General features: G+C 42.8%; 1 pseudogene; it reads right to left on the bottom strand.

Moving 5' to 3' along the window:
* LOC135548009 (solute carrier family 22 member 4-like) overlaps window positions 1–21,918 on the bottom strand; it is a 35,690-nt pseudogene extending 13,772 nt beyond the window's left edge.
* Between the last annotated feature and the right edge of the window lie 826 nt (window positions 21,919–22,744).

Genomic DNA, 22,744 nt, shown 5'->3' with positions numbered 1-22,744 from the left:
AAGGTTTTGCGGGAAATACATTTTTGTGGGGATAAATTGTGCTTACCACCATAGAGGGATGTATATGAGTCCAGAGCCTGCCATGGGCACCAGCAACCACCTCCACTCACGGATTAAGTATGCCACAAGTGACATTAACATGTAGCCAATCGCAGAGCTCAGGAACACTCCAAGAGAGGAGAATACCACTCGAACTCCAGGGCTCAGTATTTCTGTCCCTAGGACCAGATATGCAAGTTCAGTAAATTGACCAAATGTACAGGAGATACTGTAGTTACAAGGAATGCTTATTTTCAACCTACCAAGAACATACGCTATGACATAGTTGGAGACTGATCCAGCACCAACAAAGAAGAAAATAATACTGAATGCCTCCCAGTTTGGGGAGAATATTTGTGCGAATGTGGCCACAATCTGGATTATTATAGTAGTGAAGAGTGCTGGCCTTCTTCCAAACCTATTGATGAAAAAGAATGCAAGGTCACGTCTCACATGATTCTCCATTATCACTGAGGGTCACAGTATGAGTGTATACAGTATGATAGGATACAGTACTGACCTGTCGGACATCTGGCCAGAGATGAATGTTCCCACAAGCGCACCAAAGTAGTGAATTGATGTGGTCAAAGGAACTTTGTACGCGTTATCACACACCACATCCCACTGCAAAATACACATTTCCAAATTTACACACATTTATTTTATCTACCCTTTACAAAAAGTGAAACTGCAGTTACAGTACAGTAACTTTTATTCTGAATTCCAGTAACTGTTGTATGCGGTAACTGCAAAAATAATCACACTAGAATTGCAAAATGATGACAAGACAACATAGTAACACATCAGTTAGTTTCTGGATGCAGTAATTGCAGTACAACTGCAACATACACTGCCTGTCACATTGTATAAATGATTGGGAGACAGGCGCAGGAATTCGTAATAGGGGGGTTTAATAATCCACCCAAAATATACAACATGCCACGAAAAGGCACGGGACGAAGCCCAAAACAAACTCGTATACAAAAACACATCGAAGTAACCCAAACAGAAGAGCGAGGAAAAAACTCTAATAAATACACGGAACGAAACTCGCAATACACTACACAGGGCGAGACCCGTAATAACAAGTGCACAATACATGTAGCACGAAAGCCAAAATAACAAAGCACAGGTACTCACAGACCAACGGACATGGGAACAATAACCGACAAGACAATGGTGAACAGATTGCAGAGACATTTAATTACTAATCAGGGGAATTGGAATCAGGTGTGCGTAATGAGACAGTTCAGTGATGCCTAGAGGCTGGTGACATAGACCTCCGGAACTGGTGCTTGAAATGAGCAGCAGTACCGGGGGAATCTGTGACAGTACCCCCCCGACACGCTGCAAGAGCAGCGGACGTCAACGGAATCGGGGACGACAACAGGGATGCGGTGCGGGTCGGTCAGGGCGCCGTCGGCACTAGTTCTGGAGGTCTACGTCACCGGCCTCGGGGATGACCACATAGTCATGGTGCGGGTCGGTCAGGGAGCTGATGGTGAAAATCGCTGGTCAGCAAGGTGTCCAGGATGTCCACCGCAGGAGCCCAGCACCACTCCTCTGGGCCGTACCCCTCCCCTGACGCGGGACGACACCGGCCTCGATGACGACCACAGGAACGTGTGGCGGGTTGATCAGGGCCAGTTGCAGATGCCGAAGTTGTGTCAGCATCAGAGGGCCAGTTGCAGCTGCCGAAGTTGTGTCAGCATCAGAGGGCCAGTTGCAGCTGCCAAAGTTGCGGCGCCACCAGACGGATCAGTTGCAGCTGCCGAAATTGAGGCGGCGTCGGACGGGCCAGTTGCAGCAGTGTCGGACGGGCCAGTTGCAGCAGCGTCGGACGGGCCAGTTGCAGCAGCGTCGGACGGGCCAGTTGCAGCAGCGTCGGACGGGCCAGTTGCAGCAGCGTCGGATGGGCCAGTTGCAGCAGCGTCGGATGGGCCAGTTGCAGCTGCCGAAGTTGCGGCGCCACCAGACGGATCAGTTGCGGCTGCCGAAATTGAGGCGGCGTCGGATGGGCCAGTTGCAGCAGTGTCGGACGGGCCAGTTGCAGCAGTGTCGGACGGGCCAGTTGCAACAGTGTCGGACAGCCAGTTGCAGCAGTGTCGGACGGGCCAGTTGCAGCAGTGTCGGACGGGCCAGTTGCAGCAGTGTCGGACGGGCCAGTTGCAGCAGCGTCGGACGGGCCAATTGCAGCAGCGTCGGACGGGCCAGTTGCAGCAGTGTCGGACGGGCCAGTTGCAGCAGTGTCGGACGGGCCAGTTGCAGAAGCGTCGGACGGGCCAGTTGCAGCAGTGTCGGACGGGCCAGTTGCAGCAGTGTCGGACGGGCCAGTGGCAGCAGCGTCGGATGTGCCAGTTGCAGCTGCCGAAGTTGCGTCAGATGGGCCAGTTCCAGCTGTCTCCATTTAGGGTCGGTTATTCTGTCACGTTGTATAAATGATTGGAGACAGGCGCAGGAATTCGTAATAGTTTTTTTGGGGAAACTGACTAATTGACTTGAAAACGTTTTAGTACGTTTATAACTTTATAAGTGGCCTAGCAGTTGTCATTAACGGGTTATGGGTTAGATGGAATGATCTTTGCTCCTGAGTGGAGCAGCGGCCTAAGGCAGTGCATCTCAGTGCTCGAGGCGTCACAACAGACCCCATGGTTTGAATCCAGGCTGTAACACATCTGGTCATTATTGGAAGTCCCATAGGGCGGTGCACAATTGGCCCAGCGCCATCCGGGTTTGGCCGGTGTAGGTCGTCATTGTAAGTAAGAATTTGTTCTTAATTCACTTGCCTAGTTAAATAAAGGTTACATTTTTTTTTAAAGGCCAGAGGCCAGGAACAAAGGTGGCCTGTCTCTGAAACATAATGTTTCCGTAAGGGTGAGATAGTAGACATGTTATAGAGCTAATACTATAGATTGTGAACAATTACACTATAACACTGTCTGATAGCTTCACTGTTATATATCATTATATTCTCTCTATATTTGAGAGAGCGGTAGGAGCGGTGAAGGTCGCTATATTAACAACATGGAACTGGACAACGGCGCAAATGAAGGGTATCTTAAAGTATGCATCATGGGCAGTGTTAGTGGTAGCAGGGTTTACCTTGTTAGCATTGCTGGGATAGCACCTTCTGAAGGCATTGATGTTGAAACGTGTATGCAGTGCTGATTTACCTCAACATAAGGTCCAGTTGATTCAGGCACATGTACTGTCTATCGGGTGGCCATGGAGGGAGAAGGAGGAGACGGGGGCTGAGTTAGGATGATATGGTGGCGTGGGAACCCCTTTTGTAAACCTGCAGCCTGAAGAGGAAGTCTGGGTACAAGCGTGGGGTGTATAGAGCCTTCATTTTTGTGGACCCCAGCGGAACAGTATCCCAAAGGTATGGAGTCAGTGAGGGAATCGTCCTGTTATCAAACTTCAGTTTATTTGCCATATGATTATAGCTTAACGCATTACTAATACTTGTCATGTTTTGTGTTTTTATTTTATTTTGCTTTTCAAGTCTTTTGTTATCACTCTCTTAGGAAGAGAAAGTCAAAAGCTCCAGTTGAAATATCATGATCAGTTGTATAAAAGGAGGGGGAATAAGAGTGTACATAGTGTGATAAGTCATAAGTCTCAGTGGTGTAAACATACAAATCAACTGAGAATATGGTTTATTTTTTCAAAGTTTCGAAGTTTATATATAGTTGAACAGTAGGGATTTACTATTAAAAAAGGAGGGACTGTTGGGTTCTAGCTTGAAATTTTGTAATTCTTGTTATCATACTAGAATGTATTGATTACTTTTACTGAGTGAGACAAGGGGGAGTGCAGAACGTTTTAACTTCTGTCAAAACATGTTATTGTTAAATCTCATGGCTCCTAAGGAGGGAGGCAAAGGGCAACAGTCTGGTTTCAGTCACTGATAAGGTAGGACATTTGTAGATTAGGGAGAGGTGAGGAATTCGGCCTGAGGTCAGGTCAGATGAAGTGAGAAGGAACAGTTCTATTTCACACACATACAGTATACCTCCACGCCCACGAAGGTTCTAGCATCAGGCAGGGCCATGACTACACTAGTGAGAGGAACCAATTAAGTTCCTGACTAGCAACAGAGATGTATTGGCTGTCTAGATGTGCAAAGAGTTGACTCCGCCCAGTAGGAGGGTATAAATATATGTAATTGTGTAAACATGTCTTTGTCTTTGCAGCTGTATGACCCAGTGGATGAATAAAGTTGGTTTGAGATTTTCCTAGTCGTCCGTTTGAGTTTTTACTCTGTTGGTTCAGAACCTAACAACGGATAATCAGTGCGAAAGTTACAGAAGTATAAATATCATACACTCCCACCAAATGCTAACCTCCCCTGGTAATTGGTTAGCATGTCTTGGGGGTATGATCTTTGTGCCTCTGTAACTTTCTAATTCATCATTATTCACGATTTATTCATAATTATCCATAATCATGGTAGCATCCACATTAATGTAGAAGTGTTCAGAAACATATTCTACTCTTATTTACAATAAATGTGACTCTGACACAACCAAAACGAACTGCAAATGCCTCCAACAAGTGTGTAGAGTCATAAGCGGGATGTTGTCATTGTGTGCTAGGAACATTTCAAGTTGGTCTATGCTGGTCAGATGCTGGTCAAGCTGGTCTAGCTGGTCAAACTTCTCTGACCAGCATAGTCTAGCTGGTTTTGCTGGCCAACCAGCATGGTCTTGCTGGTTTTTCTGGCCAACCAGCATGGTCTAGCTGGTTTTTGCTGGTGACCAGATTTGTTGTGATTTTGCTGGCGACCAGCATTGGCTCTGTGTTTTGGACAAGCTAAAACCAGCATCAAGTTTTGGTGTGCAGTTCACAAACTATTTGTTATTTTTGAACGACTCTGTTTACTGACTCGAGAGTTGTGATACATTTTTTCTGAGTGACTTGTTTATTTCTGTTGTTCGTTTGACCTGGCCGCAATGAATTTATGCAGCAGGATTTATAGATGCTCCTCATCCCCACCCCCCTGGAGTTGTGCTCCAACCAGCAAATGTCTATCATGCGTGCAGAAAGTACAGAATGTTGCAGCTAACATACAGAAGAAAAAGATACATTTACAACTGATAATTTACCATATGGTACAAGAATATATGCAATTAATTGATTATTTAATGTTATCAATGTTGCTTTGTAGAAACAGACACTGCCAGCCATTTGGGGGGTTGCTGCAGTTGTGGCCGTAACTAGACTTTGTTTCAAAGGTATCAATGAATATTCATATTTGAATACACTCTTTGAAAAAAGGGTTACATAAGGGTTCTGCGCCTGTCCCCATAGGAGAACCCAGTTGGTTCCAGGTAGAACCCTTTTGCGACAAGAACTGACATGTTGTCCACCCAATCAAAGGATCAGAGAATTAATCAAGTACTGAAAGCATAATGTTTGTCTTAATAACATATCTTTTTATTCATGAAATGCACAAAAACAATAAAGAGCAAACGACACGTGAAGCTATGGAGTGCTCACAGGCAACTACACATAAACATGATGCCACAAAAAAACAGTGGGGAAATGGCTGCCTGAATATGATCCCCAATCAGAGACAATGCTAAACATCTGCCTCTAATTGGGAACCATACCAGGCCAACATAGAAATAAAACAACCTAGAGAATAAAATAGAGAATAAAAAGGCTCTCTATGGTCAGGGCGTGACAGTACCCCCCCAAGGTGCGGACTCCGGCCGCAAAACCTGATTCTATAGGGGAGGGTGCGGGGGGGCATCTAGCGTCGGTGGCGGCTCCGGTGCGGGGCAAAGTACCCACTCCGCTCGAGGATCTGCCAGCATGGGTCACGGCTTTGGTGCCGGACAAAGAACCTGCTCATCCCGCAGATCCAGCATCGGTGGCAGCTCTGGTGCGGGACTTTGCCCCCTGCCAGTTAGAACGCCATGCCCGGACTGGGCCTCAGCGCAGAGGAGGACCCCGGCCATGGAGCTGGGTTGAACGCCGCACCCGGACTGGGCCCCGGCGTTGAGGAAGGCTCCGGACATGGAGCTGAGTTGGCCGCCATGCCTGGACTGGGCACCGGCATACCTTAAGGGAACATTGACATTTTCTGTATGGTTAGTGAAAAAGTCCATATTGCAAATGTAAGGTCCCTTACTAGACGTCCGAAAACATTTGTAAAATTCGGGGACGGCGTCGGGCCGAGCGGCAGGGCCAGACCTACCGGGAAGTCATCAAATGAACTTTGTCGGACATTCGGTTTTCGTTTTATAAAATAATCAAATTTTGGTCATTTTTCCGCTATCCAGGAAAATCCCACAAGAGGGCATAAGCAATCATACTGCAATTTGACAAAACAACACGAATCACGACGGGCCTTATCTCGAAAACTGAAAATATTTCGAAGCCGAAACTTGGTGAGCATAGGTTTGGCATAATGGGCAGTTGGCCCCGAACAAGATGGCGTCTAGGCCTCAACGGTTTTTGAGTTATGGCCATTTTTCTGGGATTAAAGGTCCAAAATGAAAATAGAGAAGTTATTTTTTCACTTCACGTCAAAGTCAAGGAGCCTCTGGTGTCAATAAAAAAAAATCAACCATTTATCTACCGTCAATTAAGAGAAATCGTACAATGACAGATTGGTGATGTTCAAATATAGGTGCTTTTTTTTCAACAGTTACAGATCCAGTTGCAGGGTGTTCATACGGATATTTTTAAAGTGTGCTGCAGAGCTCTGCGAGATTTCTGTGATTTTCTATGATTTTCTGAAATAACACACACTCACTAAACCCTCCGTAAATAACTCAGTTCTTAACGTAAAAGACTTAAAACTCAAGATTCTGTAAAGGCATACCCCAATCAGGATATGGGTTTATTTATAGCTTCCTGTGCCAACAGGAAGTGCCTTAAATGGTGTCATAGTGGCTGTTTCCAAGGGTTAAAAAGGTCAGATATTTTCAAAACTTCATATGTGTGATTAGGCAACCCTCCAGTACTGTAAAATCAGTCATTTCTCCCAACAGATGTCAAAGAAAAGCTCTCTCACACACACACAGCAAGGATGGAGTGACAAAGCGCGGTGCTTAAAGACACAGAGAGCAGGCAATGGCATCAACATAATCCCAAGGCCGTGCCGAGTTCAACGAGATATCCCGCTTGACCGTAGCTCGCTCGGTCTAAGCGCAGCGACCATTAGAAAAGTAGGCCCAAAATGAAGCCTGCACCACAATGTCATTTGCTTTTGGGTGACAGTGAGAGAACCGTTAGGGTGAGAAACACAATTCGGCCTCAGGTGCGTTCCTAAGGTCCCCCCGATCCGTGCAAGCCTAACCTTGACCGTGTGGTATTAACCCTTCACAGTTAAAAGAAGGTGTTTACATCAAACAGTTTGCATTGACTTCTCTCCCCATAGGAATACATTGCCTGCACCCATACATTCAACCTGAAGCCTATATGGGTTATGAATGCCGTATGAACCTGTCTTCTATGATAGTCCATCAGGCTAGTATGAGGTCTACCTGTGTTGATTCTAATCTTCCTGGACCAACCGGAAGTGCTTAAAATCACCCTAAAAGTGTATATCCATACCCTGCCTGCAATTTGATAGACATAGTGCATTGAACCCTGTGTAAATCAGTCAATTCTTAACGTAAAGACTTAAAACTCAGGATTCTGTAAAAGCATACCCCAATGAGGATATGTGTTGACTTATAGCTTCCTGTGCCAACCGGAAGTGCCATAATTGCTGTCTCAGGGGCTTTTTGGAAGGGTTAAAAATATCAGATCTGTCCAAAACTTCACATGTGTGATTAGGCAACCCCCATGAACTGTAAATCAGTCATTTTTCCCATAAAAATTCAAAGGAAAACTAAATCACACAGATACACAACTTGGAAGGAGGGACGTATTGGGGTGCGTAGAGACTGACACTGCCTCCAATAGTTAGCTTTGTTCGAGCTAAAAAATAACCGTCAGACCTAGAGTTCCGAAACTTTAGAAACTTGTTCTAGACCTCAGGTCGATAGTGCGTGGTGAGTTAGGTGGCTCTAGGAGGTTCTCGGACCGAGAAACAGCCTCGTACATTTGCAATGACTTCAATTCATTTTGACCATTACGAAAATGGCGACATAGACGAAATGGCGACATAGGCCCATAGACACGGACCCCAACGTTTCTGTCCAATAGCTCATTCAAGGACCCCATAGCAAGGCATGGAAAAAAGTGGATTTTCAGCACCAATTAGGGTTTTACTCGGGCACCGAAGGACCTATCGAGCCGAAACTCGTGATTCGGGGTCGCCTCACATAGGACTACACATAATGTCCGAACTGGACCAGCAGCTAGAACGTAACTATGTGTTTTACGTTTTTATTATGTTTTAAACTGTGAATTATGGGCCTGCTCTGACATATGTGATAGTTGGCTTCTAAATGAGTTGGAAAAAGTGGGTTTGGTGTCAATTGGTATCAGTTTGGTGTCAGAATGACATCTAATTGACTGATGGACACTGACTTGCTAGTTGACTTTTGTTAATTTGCAATATGTTTAAGCGGAGAGGGACCATCACCAAAATGGCATTCTGAAATCAACACAAAAAATGGCATCACCATAGTGTCCAGACTGTGCCGAGTTCAACGAGACGCCCCGCTTGACCGTAGCTCGCTCGGTCTGAGCGCAGCGACCATGAGAAAAGTAGGCCCAAAATGAAGCCTGCACCACAACGTCATTTGATTTTGGGTGACAGCGGCGGAACCGTTAGGTTTAGAAGGACAATTCAAACACAGGAATGTTCCTAAGGTCCTCCCGATCTGTGCAAGCCTAACCTTGACCGTGTGGCATTAACCCTTCACAGTTAAAAGAAGGTGTTTACATCAAACAGTTTGCATTGACTTCTCTCCCCATAGGAATACATTGCCTTCACCTCTAAATTCAACCTGAAGCCTATGTGGGTTATGAATGCCTTATGAACCTGTCTTCTATGACAGTCCATCAGACCACTATGAGGTCTACCTGTGTCAATTCCAAGCTTCCTGGAGTAACCGGAAGTGGTTAAATTCACCCAAAAGGTATTTGGATGTACATCACCAGCAAAGGTAAAAAATGACTCTGCATTCAACCCTGTGTAGATCAGTCAATTATCAACTTAAAGACTTAAAACTCAGGATTCTGTAAGTGTCTATGTCAATCAAGACATGTGTTTACTTATAGCTTCCTGTGTCAACCGGAAGTGCCTTTAATTGGGTCACACTGTCTGTTTTGAAGGGTTAAAAAAGTCACATCTTTTTAAAACTTCATATGTGTGACTAGGTAACCCTCCTGAACTGTAAATCAGTCATTTCTCCCAACAGATGTCAAAGAAAAGCTCTCACACACACACACAGCAAGGATGGAGTAAAAAAGTGCGGTGCCTAAAGACACAGAGAGGGGGCAATGGCATAAACATAATCCCTAGGCCGTGCCGAGTTCAACGAGATATCCCGCTTGACCGTAGCTCGCTCGGTCTGAGAGCAGCGAGCATTAGAAAAGTAGGCCCAAAATGAAGCCTGCACTACAACGTCATTTGATTTTGGGTGACAGCGGCGGAACCGTTAGGTTTAGAAAGACAATTCAACCACAGGAATGTTCCTAAGGTTCTTCCGATCCGTGCAAGCCTAAGTTTGACTGTGTGGCATTAACCCTTAACAGTAAAACAGGGTTTTTTGATCTCATAGAATACAATGATATCTCTCCCCATAGGAATACATTGCCTGATCCCATAAATTCAACCTGGAGCCTATATGGGTTATGAATGCTGTATGAACCTGTCTTCGGTACCAGTCCATCAAGCCACTATAAGGTCTACCTGTGTTGATTCTAAGCTTCCTGGACTATCCGGAAGTGGTTAAAATCGCCCTAAAAGTGTATATCCATAACCTGCCTGCAGTTTGATAGACATAGTGCATTCAACCAGGTGTAAATCAGTCAGTTTTTATGGTAAAGACTTAAAACTCAGGATTCTGAAATAGAATACCCCAATGAGGATGTGTGTTGAGTTATAGCTTCCTGTGCCAACCGGAAGTGCCATAATTGGTGTCTCATGGGCTGTTTCGAGGGGTTAAAAAAAATCAGATCTTTCCAAAACTTCATATATGTGATTAGGCAACCCATATGAACTGTAAATCAGTCATTCTTCACATAAAATTTGAAAGGAAAACTAAATCACACACACACACAGCTTGGAAGGAGGGACCCATTGGGGTGCGTAGAGACATACACTCCCTGCATTAGTTAAACTTGTTGGAACTTTTAAAGAACCGTCAGACCTAGAGTTCCGAAACTTTAGAATCCTGTTCTAGACCTCAGGTCGATAGTGCGTGGTGAGTTACGTCGCTCTAGAAGGTTCTCGGACCGAGAAACAGCTTCGTACATTTGCTATGACTTCAATTCATTTTTGCATCACGAAAATGTCGACATTTAGAAATGTCTCAGAGTCACAGGACTAGGTGCATTGTGACCGTCTCGGCCCATAGAGACAGAACCCAACGTTTCTGTCCGATAGCTCATTCAAGGACCCCGTAGCAAGTCATGGAAAAAAGTGGATTTTCAGCACCAATTAGGGTTTTGCTCGGACACCAAATGACCTATCGAGCTGAAACTTGGGATTCGGGGTTGCCTCAGCTAGGCCTACACATAACACAAGAAATGGACCCGCAGCTAGAACGCAACTACGTGTTTTATGTTTTTTTTATGGTTTGAACCGAAGGCGTTGTGAATTTTGGGCCAGCTTTGAAGTATGTGATACTTGGCTACTAAACGAGTTGGGAAAAGTGGGTTTGGTGTCAGTTTGTATCAGTTTGGTGTCAGAATGATATCTAATTGACTGATGGACGGTGACTTGCTGGTGACTCTTGTCCATTTGCAATATGTTTAAACAGTGAGGTACCATCACCAAAAGTAACATTCTGAAATCAACCCTAACGAGCGATGGAGAGGTACCAGAATCACTGCCCAGCCATCTCGAGTTCATCAGGCCAGTCAATTTTGCATTTCTGCAGGATTTTTGAGCATGTCAAATTTCTTATGACATTTGGCCCCCCACAAAACATATGCCTTATGCACAAGTAAAAAAAAATAACAAAAAATAATGATAATAAAATATGACTAAAGTATGTTGATACAGTTCTTATATGTGTGGAATTGACATAAAATTCGAAAGAATTTCGAAAAATGGTCCAGAAAGCACTTTTTAAGGGTGTGTGAAGTTTTTTTTATATAATTTAGCTATTTTTGACTTTTGACTTCCTATGAAATCATATTCCAAATGGAGAAAACATATGCCTAATGCACAAGTAAAAATAAATAAAAAATTATAATAAAATATGACTAAAGTATGTTGATACAGTTCTTATACGTGTGTAATTGACACAAAATTCGAAAGAATTTCGAAAACGGGCCAGAAAGCACTTTTTTAGGGGTGTGTGAAGTTTTTTATGAAATTTTGCAATTTTTGACTTTTGACTTCCTATGAAATCATATTGCAAATGGACAAAACATGTGCCTTGTGCGCAAGTAATTAAAAAAAATATGATAATAAAATATGACTAAAGTATGTTGATACAGTTCTTATACGTGTGTAATTGACACAAAATTCAAAAGAATTTCGAAAAACGGTCCAGAAAGCACTTTTTTAGGGGTGTGTGAAGTTTTTTATGAAATTTTGCAATTTTTGACTTTTGACTTCTGACTTCCTATGAAATCATATTGCAAATGGACAAAACATATGCCTTATGCGCAAGTAATAAAAAATAAAAAATAATGATAATAAAATTGGACAAAAGTGTATTCATACAGTTCTTACACATGTGTAATTGACAAAAAAAAGCGAAAGAATTTCGAAAAACGGTCCAGAAAGCACTTTTTTAAGGGGTGATAAGTTTTTGACAAAAAATTTATTTTTTCAAAATTTGGCTTTTGGATGTTGACTTGGGGTCCATTTCCCATATGAAAAACCACGGTGGAGCGCACACGCCACCTATTGGATTTTTGAAGTGTTACAACTGGCAATTGCCATATGGCATTTGAAAAACATTTTGCATGAATCAACGCCGATTTGGGTGGTATTGGCCATCGTGTACATGGTTTGCCCAATGCCAATATTTTCCCATTCATTTTTGTCCATTTCAGGGGGGTATTCCATTACACAGAGGAAGGCTCCGGCCTTGGAGCGGGACTGGACGCCGTGCCTGGACTTGACATCGGCGCAGAGGAAGGCTCCTGCCATGGAGCGGGACTGGACGCCATGCCTGGACCGGGCACCGGTGCAGAGGAAGGCTTCTGCCTTGGAGCGGGACTGGACGTTGTGCCTGGACTGAGCATCTCCTCCAATTTCTCCATCAACTCACTGACGGTCTCTGACTCTCTCCGTTCACTCTCCTCCAATTTCTACATATTCACCCAGATTGGCTCTGGTTCACTACTCGGCCCCGCCTACCACCCCATGTGCCCCCCAATTTATTTTTCTTGGGGCTGTTCTTTGGGCTTTCGTTGTGGCCGCGAACCCCAGCGTCGTCACTGTCTTCCCTTCTTTCCTTGCGTCTGCTGCCAAGGAAGGCTTTCGTGTCCTCCCATTATTTCCTCCCAAGTACAGGATATCTTCTCCTCTTTGATCTCCTCCCAAGCCCAGGATAGCTTCTCCTCCTGGGCACGCTGCTTGGTCCTGGTGTGGTGGGATCTACTTTCATGATTCGGACCAAGGCGCAGCGTGATATGGGTTCCACATCTTTTTATTCGTGAAACGGACAAAAACAATAAAGGGCAAACGACACGTGAAGCTATGTAGTGCTCACAGGCAACTACACATAAACAGGATCTCACAAAAAACAGTGGGGAAATGGCTGCCTAAATATGATCCCCAATCAGAGATAACTCTAAACAGCTGCCTCTGATTGGGAACCATACCAGGCCAACATAGAAATAAAACCACCCTAGTCACACCCGACCTAACCAAAATAGAGAATAAAAAGGCTCTCTATGGTCAGGGCGTGACACATAAGCTACAGCTAGCTAGCACTGCAGTGCATAACATGTGGTGAGTAGTTGAGTCAACGAGAAAGAAAATAGTTGAACAGTTTTTGACAAATTGATTTCTACCTAAATTTAAGGAGAAGCAAAGAGAAATGGAGAGAGAGAGTGTCATTTTTTTTCAATTTCAGTTTCACTTACTTAGTAGGCAAATGCACCTAACTAGTTTAGCCTACTGATTCACCCTGCTCAAACAGAGGGATGCTATGTTAGCAAGCTGGCTATGACTATCCAACACAACACTGGAACTCTTCCTCGTCAAGCTAAGCTTTTGGTTTGACTAATTTATTGCCACCGGGGCCCGCCAGTGTAACTGCTTACTGACTGTACATTGCAACATTCTTGCATCATTTTAGCGGGTTTACTAATGTGTTAGTTTTATTAGCTATGCTGACTATGATGTTACTTTAGCTAATATGGTGACAACGATGTAGACTGTGTGTAGTGGTTTGGCTTGGAAAGTTTTTTTTCGCCTGGTGACATACAGCTGATGTGTTGTGCATTGAAGTCCACAAGTGAAGAGAAGAGATGAAAGGAGGAGAGTGCATAACATAGATGAGAGAAGGAATACAACGTGGCTGCTATGAAACTGTGAACTGTGTTTAGGATTGACTCCTGTATTCATTCCGCCAATTCTGTTGAAAAATGTTTCTTAAACAGAAGCAAACACAACAAAACAGGGATTAACATACCTGAATTTGTCCAGTAGAAAATATTGTTTGCAACTGTTGGACTAATGCAGGCAAGATGCAGGCAAGAGTATGCAAGGCGGTATTGAATGCTACTGTCTGTCACATCAAATTTGTCTCTCGACCCATGGGCATCTACATACAAACTTTCATTCATAGGCTAGGTTATAGCAACCTCATGATGGATATAGGGAAAATTTGAGTATCATGTAGTAGCCTATCGCTGTTACATTAAACTGGGTGAATGGAATATGAATGACAGTCATCCAATATGCTGTAATATAAGGCCATGCTCATGGAAAGAAATCGTCCTCCCTCATCTGAAATGGCACTGACCGCTACTGCTGCCATATTAAATAATTTAGCTGCTGTTAGCTTAGCTGACAAGCATCTCTTTGATAAACAACATTACATTTCTCCCTTGTGCTCACCAGAGATGAGGTACATTGTAAACAAGACTAGCTGTTAGGTTGATAACTTATGTTTTGTTTTTTTGTCAGCGCAACCTGTTATTTTGACTGGTTCATTGAATGAGTTTGGCTGTGGATGTGTTCTGTGCTTGGATGATGAAGTTTACCAAAACAAATTACAATAAAAGTTGAAATTTACGAATAAAGTTGTGAAGACCTTTATCTCCCATCAGTACGAAACATTGTTAAGATGCTTTTCAGACAACAATGCTGACTAGACGAGTTTGTTACATCATATGTTCTGTTGCTACTGTTCCAATCACATATTTGGGGGAGGGGAGGGGGGTCAAAATCAAAAGTAACAGTCAGTATCTGGTGTGGCCACCAGCTGCATTAGGTACTGCAGTGCATCTCCGCCTCATGGACTACACCGGATTTGCCAGTTCCCGCTGTGAGATGTTACCCCATTCTTCCACCAAGGCACCTGCAAGTTCTCTGACATTTCTAGGGGGAATGGCCCTAGACCTCACCCTCCGATCCAACAGGTCCCAGACGTGGTCAATGGGATTGAGATCCGGGCTCGTCGCTGGCCATGGCAGAACACCGACATTCCTGTCTTGCAGAAAATCACACAAAGAACGAGCATGTCTGGTGGCATTATCGTGCTGGAGGGTCATGTCAGGAAGAGCCTGCAGGAAGTGTACCACATGAGGGAGGAGGATGTCTTCCCTGTAACGCACAGCATTGAGTTTGCCTGCAATGACAACAAGCTCAGTCCCGATGATGCTGTGACACACTGCCCCAGACCATGTGGGACCCTCCACCTCCAAATAGATCCCACTTCAGAGTACAGGCCTCGGTGTAACGCTCATTCCTTCAACGATAAACGGGAAATCTGACCATCATCCCTGGTAAGACAAAACCGCGACTCATCAGTGAAGAGCACTTTTTGCCTGTCCTATCTGGTCCAGCAATGGTAGGTTTGTGCCCATAGACGACATTGTTGCCGGTGATGTCTGGTGAGGACCTGCCTTACAACAGGCCTACAAGCCCTCAGTCCAGCCTCTCTCAGCCTATTGTGGACAGTCTGTGCACTGATGGAGGGATTGTGTGTTCCTGGTGTAACTCGGGCAGTTGTTATTGCTATCCTGTACCTGTCCCACAGGTGTGATGTTCGGATGTACCGATCCTGTGCAGGAGTTGTTACACGTGGTCTGCCACTGCAAGGGCGATCAACTGTCCGCCTTGTCTCCCTGTAGCTCTGTCTTAGGCATCTCACAGTACAGACATTGCAATTTTTTGCCCTGGCCACATTTGCAGTCCTCATGCCTCCTTCCAGCATGCCGAAGGTACGTTCACGCAGATGAGCAGGGACCCTAGGCATCTTTCTTTTGGTGTTTTTCAGAGTCAGAGTCAGTGTCCTAAGTTTTCATAACTGTGACCTTAATTGTCTACCGTCTGTAAGCTGTTAGTGTCTTAACGTTCACCCACAGCAAAATGGCATGAAAAGGGGTGCGAGTAAGGGAGAGGAAAAGTTCTCTGTACTGCCCACCAGAGTGTTCCCTCCTACCGGTGAGCCTGGTCTTTTAGTGGACAGGTGGAGACAAAATTACCAGTAGTCCCGCAATACAGGCAACTCTTAGTGTGAAGCCTGTATAGCCATTCAGCTGGAGACAGCCTAGCTCTACCTAGTTGCATTGGTTCGGGAAGAGATTTATTTTTTATTTTATTTTTTATTTTTTTTACCTTTATTTTACTAGGCAAGTCATTGAAAATAAGAATGTGTTCTTAACTGACTTGCCTGGTTAAATAAAGGTAAAATTAAAAAAAAAAAATGGTAGGCTGCCTAACAGACAACCCGCGGAATTGCTCCAGTAATGTGTTCAACGCTCTGTAATGTAACTCAGGGTCACTGAGCCTGCCTTAATCCCGGAACATGTTCCAGTCTGTGCTTGCAAAACAGTCCTGTAGCTTAGCATCTGCTTCATTGGACCACATTTTAATTGACAGAGTCACTTGTGCTTGAAAGCAGGAATCAGGAGGATAGAATTATGGTCAGATTTCCCTGCATTAAAGTCCCCAACCACTAGGTCCGCCGCATCTGGATGATAAGTTTCCTGCTTGTGGTATACAGTTCATGGAGTGAGGTCTTAGTGCCAGCATCGGTCTGTGGTGGTAATTAAGACAGCTACGAAAAATACAGATGGAAACTCTCTAGGTAGATGCGCTGGTCTACAGTTTATCATTTGATACTCTACCTCAGGCGAGCAAAACCTCGAGACTTCCTTGGGTATCGTGCACCAGCTGTTGACCGCCACCACTTGTCTTCCCGGAGGCTGCTGTTCTATCCTGCCAATGCAGTGTGTAACCTGCCAGCTATATGTTAATCATGTCATCGTTTAGCCACAACTCGGTGAAAGGTAAGACATTACAGTTTTTAATGTCCCACTGGTAGCATATACATGTTGGCCAGATTAACCACTCGGCGGACGATTCTCACAAGGCACCCAAATCATTTCCATCTCTTTCTCCTGCGAACGACGGGGATGAGGGCCTGTTCGGGTGTCTGGAGTAAATCCCTCTCTTCCGTCTCATTAAAGAGAAATTCTTCGTCCAGTTCAAGGTGAGTAATCACTATTCTCATTTCCAGATGCTCTTTTCAGGCATAAGAGACGGTAGCAGCAACATTTTGTATGAAATAAGTTACAAAAAATGTGAAAAAACAAATAAATAGCATGGTTGGTTAAGAGCCCATGAAACGGCCATTTGCCATTTGTTAGTGGTAATTACTATAGCTAACGTTACAGAACAACCAGAACAAGGACACAGTACATGCTAAACAACATATGATGTGAGCTGAAATTTAAAGATAGAACGTTTGAAGGATGGACATTACCCTTTACATTTATAACACCTATGATATTGGCCAGCATTATTGCTGATGACACCAGACTCTTGACTCTGCTGGTTGGCTCTAACGTTAGCCAAGCTGCAGGCAAACCTTGCACAATCGTATACTTACCTTTAACATTGTGGATCTATCACTCAATCCAATTGCTGTATCCTTTAGTCTGGACCTTTAGTCTGCTCTATCCTTTAGTCTGGACCTTTAGTCTGCTCTATCCTTTAGTCTGGACATTTAGTCTGCTGTATCCTTTAGTCTGGATATTTAGTCTGCTGTATCCTTTAGTCTGGACATTTAGTCTGCTCTATCCTTTAGTCTGGACCTTTAGTCTGCTGTATCCTTTAGTCAGCAGCCCATTAGTTTGTCCATTTGCCTGCCTTGAAGGAGATGCTTCTGTATCTTCCCACACTAGCCTTGTTTTTGCTGCCGACGTCATTGGCCGCTAGCTGAATGCAATATATTGACATAAGTGTCAACCTTGTGACACTCATCTTTTGTATTCATATACGCGTCAATTGGTTGAGACTTTTCCTATTGAATGCAATGAATTGACATAAGTATTAATGGGTTGATGCTCATCTTTGACATAAGCATCAATTAGCACCGCAAAGCCTTGCTAGAAGCATGCCCAATTGATAGAAGCTTTAATGGGTTGATGCCTTACATTTAGCAAAAAACATGACAAGATAACGTTTACATAAGATATGATGTTGGTCAAGAAGAACCATCCGGTTACAGAGTTCTGTCATTTGTTCCTTTGGGCGAACCGTTTCAGGTGCCACGTAGAATCCTTTGATTTGTACCTGTAGGGCAGTGGTAGTCTGTAGTATTTCTGAGGGTGTCAGTGTCCTGTGTGTAGCTGGTGTAGAGAGTCAGTCGCTAGACAGCAAATATGAGTAATCAATGTACTTTTACTCAAAATGACAAATGTACAAAGTAACATCACGAGTGCACAAAATGACGGGCCGGAAATACAATAAACAATCACTCACAAACAAACATGGGGAACAGAGGGTTAAATAATAAACAGGTAATTTGGTGAGTGAAACCAGGTGTGTAAGACTAAGACAAAACAAATGTAAAAGGAAAAGTGGATCAGCGGTGGCTAGAAGGCCGGTGACATCGACCGCCGCCCGAACAAGGAGAGGGACCGACTTCGGTGGAAGTCGTTACAGAGGGAGCCGCTTTAGTAAAACAATATCACTGGGTGAGCCGCTATACCCTTCGGAGAAGGGGGGTTGAGGAGTCACAAAGTCAAATTGATTCATACATGATATAAAATGGATTCATATTTAAGATACTATTAACATAGACCATCAAGCTATTTGATTATCTGATTTTCTATTTTCAGACACTTGGGGGTATCAGAAACAAATGTGTAAAATAATTTGACAAATAATTTGACAAATTTAGAATCGGACTTTATTAGTCACTATTATTATCTCAATAAAAGTTATAGCACAATATACTGTATGTCAAATCAGGTAATGGCAAATGTGAGCCTGACGGAAGTATGCTTTGGTATGATTTGCATCAGAAAGGTATTAAAAAGGGATGATCATCAAACAATCTTGTGTAGCCCATGATCGTTTGTGGAGAATCAATTAATTTCCCTCAGTTATTCTATGCAGATTCATCACTCTCTCTTTAAACGAGTCCTCCACAGATTATGTTGCGTCATATGAAACATGTTATTTCAAATCCATAATGCTGGAGTACAGAGCCAAATGAAACGTTTGAGCTTCACTGTCCAAATAAATACATTAGGGGAGTATAACTACAATGTACTGTGCTGTAACAGTATTAGAGGTCACCCGATTATGATTTTTCAATGCTGATATTGATACTGATTATTGGAGGACCAAACAAAGCTGATACCGATTTTTTAAATGTATTTGTAATAATGACAATTACAACAATACTGAATCAACACTTATTTTAACGTAACATAATGCATCAATAAATTCAATTTAGCCTCAAATAAATAATGAAACATGTTCAATTTGGTTTAAATAATGCAAAAACAAAGTGTTGGAGAAGAAAGTAAAAGTGCAATATGTGCCATGTAAGAAAGCTAACGTTTCAGTTCCTTGCTCAGAACATGAGAACATATGAAAGCTGGTGGTTCCTTTTAACATGAGTCTTCAATATTCCAAGGTAAGAGGTGTTAGGTTGTAGTTATTATAGGAATTATAGGACTATTTCTCTCTATACCATTTGTATTTCATTAACCTTTGACTATTGGATGTTCTTATAGGCACTTTAGTATTGCCAGTGTTAACAGTATAGCTTCCATCCCTCTCCTCGCAAGGGGAACAACCATTCCAAGTCTCAGAGCGAGTGATGTTTGAAACGCTATTAGCGCACACCCCGCTAACTAGCTAGCCATTTCACATCAGTTACACCAGCCTAATCTCGGGAGTTGATAGGCTTGAAGTCATAAACAGCACAATGCTTGAAGCACAACGAAGAGCTGCTGGCAAAACGCACGAAAGTGCTGTTTGAATGAATGCTTACGAGCCTGCTGCTGCCTACCACCGCTCAGTCAGACTGCTCTATCACATCATAGACTTAGTTATAAAATAATAACACACAGAAATACGAGCATTAGGTTATTAATGTGGTCGAATGTGGAAACTATCATCTCGAAAACAAGAGGTTTATTCTTTCAGTGAAATACGGAACCGTTCCGTATTTTATCTAACGGGTGGCATCCGTAAGACTAAATATTCCTGTTACATTGCACAACCTTCAATGTTATGTCATAATTACGTAAAATTCTGGCAAATTAGGCAGGCCCAAACTGTTGCATATACACTGACTCTGCGTGCAATGAACGCAAGAGAAGTGACCCAATTTCACCTGGTTAATATTGCCTGCTAACCTGGATTTCTTTTAGCTAAATATACAGGTTTAAAAATATATACTTCTGTGTATTGATTTTAAGAAAGGCATTGTTTATGGTTAGGTACACGTTGGAGCAACGACAGACCTTTTTCGCGAATGCATCGATTATATGCAACGCAGGACACGCTAGATAATCTAGTAATATCATCAACCATGTGTAGTTATAACTAGTGATTATGATTGATTACGTTTAATGCTAGCTAGCAACTTATCTTGGCTTCTTACTGCATTCACGTAACAGGCGGGCTCCTCGTGAGGCAGGTGGTTGGAGCGTTGGACTAGTTAACTGTAAGGTTGCAAGATTGAATCCCCCGAGCTGACAAGGTAAAAATCTGTCGTTCTGCCCCTGAACGAGGCAGTTAACACACCTAGAGGCAGTTAACCCACCGAGGCAGTTAACCCACTGTCATTGAAAATAAGAATGTGTTCTTAACTGACTTACCTAGTTAAATAAAGTTTAAATAAAGGTGTAAAATAATAATAATCATTTTAATAATTTGGCCAAATCGGTGTCAAAAAATACCCATTTCCGTCTGTTATGAAAACTGGAAATCGGCCCTAATTAATCGGCCATTCCGATTAATCGGTCGACCTCTAAACAGTATTTCTGTTACATGTATTTGAAATACATATTTAAAATTACACTTGATCATTTTGTCATTGTATTTCACTGACCTGAACTACAATCCAATGTATTTTGAAACAAGATACTTTCGAGACCTGTAATTTGTATTTTGAAAATACAAAATCATTTTCTATACCATTTTTTTTTTATTCACAATTTTGTGGCCCCTTTTCACCCTGCATTGGTATTAATAGTCTGATGGCACTAGGATGTGATAAGAGTCAATAATAATACCCAGTGTGCAATTGTACATTTTTACATTTACATTTTGGTCACAGCAGAATGTCACAATGTCATTGGTTTTAGGTTAAAGAGTTACAATTACCTGATGTTGATGATTTTTGCAAATCCAATCATTTTCCCACATTGATACAACATCATCACATCATCACATTTTATTTGTTGAAATGACGTATACCAGTTTTTAGCCCAGTGGGTCTTATGCAGTATGACTAACAGTTAGTGCATTCAACTAAGGTTGTCATACAAGCACATTTCACAGTCATAGCAAAAAAAAAAATTGTTTTTTTTTTTTACTGTTACTGAGAATGTTGCTGTAGTGAATGCGTGGCACTTGCAAATGTATTTTGTGTTTTTCGAAATAACAAAATACCTCAACATGCCTGTATTTTATGTAAATACAATACTTTGCAAAAGTATATTGTATTTTGGTTGAATAAAAATGGAATTTAGAGTATCTTGTATTTGTATCAAGATACATTTTGATGTATAGCTGCACCTTTCTGACTGTAACTGCAATTCTTTGTTTATGTAAGCATTGGAAGTTTATCATGCACATATTTGAATTTCATTCTCTTTTTTTATCATACACACATTTTTTAGGTGCTTGGTACTAGTCAATCATGTTTGCAGTGATTTGAAATACATTTTCCTCACCTCCGTGACAAATGTTGACTGGTAGACCTCTTTGCTGTATTTCCAACCGTCCAAGCAACTCTCCAGCTCAATTTCACTCACGTTGACATCCACATTTGGAATGATATTCAGGCGAGAGTAGTTTTTAACTGTCTCCAGTTTGAGTCTTGAGCACGAGCTACGCTGTGACACACCATTCGTTGTCACCGTGGGGATGGTCACATTTCTCCATATGTCACTGACATTATAATCCTCAGGAATAAAGCACTCATGTGGCGGGGTATCACCTACAAACACTATATAAATACTAGTAAATCCATTGGGCAGGATGCTGATGGCCAATGCCAAGAAGATTGTCCGCTGAAAGGGTCCCCATGTTCCCAAGAAAGCTGTGATTACATCGTAATCTCTCATATTGGTGCTGTGTTCAGTTAACCTTTATTTATAGTCAAGAAACTTCTTTACTTAAAGAAAACTGCCTGAACCATATAGCTGCTCCGGAGGTTGTTGTAGTGTTGTTGGATAGCATCTGTCCCCATCTGACATTGACATCAAACATCAGAGCTCTCTCCTTTTATGGGCCATCCCCTCACTTGGAGGCATTAAGATAACATACAGTATTAACGCATCTTGAATTACTCCACTCCGTAGTGCTAATGTATTGGAAGGCCATTAAAAGTGAAGGTTAATCATTACAATTCCCTCTCTGTACTGTGTTCAAGTGTGGTTCACAGAATCCTGGCCAACAGTGAATCAGAGGACAATACCTGTAACTAGATGGCTGTATGGTTATGCCTTTGAAGAATTGTTTTACACCCTCGGTAATGGACTGAAATGACCAATTAGAATGTACGGACTGGAGAAAAAGGAACTATGTGCTGGAGCTCAAATTGGTTAAACCTATAAAATAAGAAAAACAGCAGGACTAACATATGTCACAAAGTACCGACTACACCACCTGGTGGAGGGTCAGAGCACCTTGACTCTTAATAACTTCAGGGTCATTTAGCAGTGACCAGTTGGGAACCACTGTAGCCATAAAACACAAAGTGGCAAGATTCCAACAAAAAGGAAAAACAAATGTAGTTTTGGAAATGTATCAAAATTATGGTATATTGGAATTTTAGCAAAATTATGTAGGTCATCCATGAAAGGGTTTAGGGTGGAAATCAATTCCACAAAAAGGGAAAAATTGTGTTTCTCCTGTTTTAGGGGATGGGGGATCTCAGGCAGCCTGCCCATCAGCTCCGCC

The sequence above is a fragment of the Oncorhynchus masou genome, chromosome 11 (assembly GCF_036934945.1).
Source record: "Oncorhynchus masou masou isolate Uvic2021 chromosome 11, UVic_Omas_1.1, whole genome shotgun sequence".
Classification (NCBI taxonomy): Eukaryota; Metazoa; Chordata; class Actinopteri; order Salmoniformes; family Salmonidae; genus Oncorhynchus; species Oncorhynchus masou.
The sequence above is the reverse complement of the archived record's forward strand: the minus strand, read 5'-3'. Positions and strand labels throughout refer to the sequence as shown.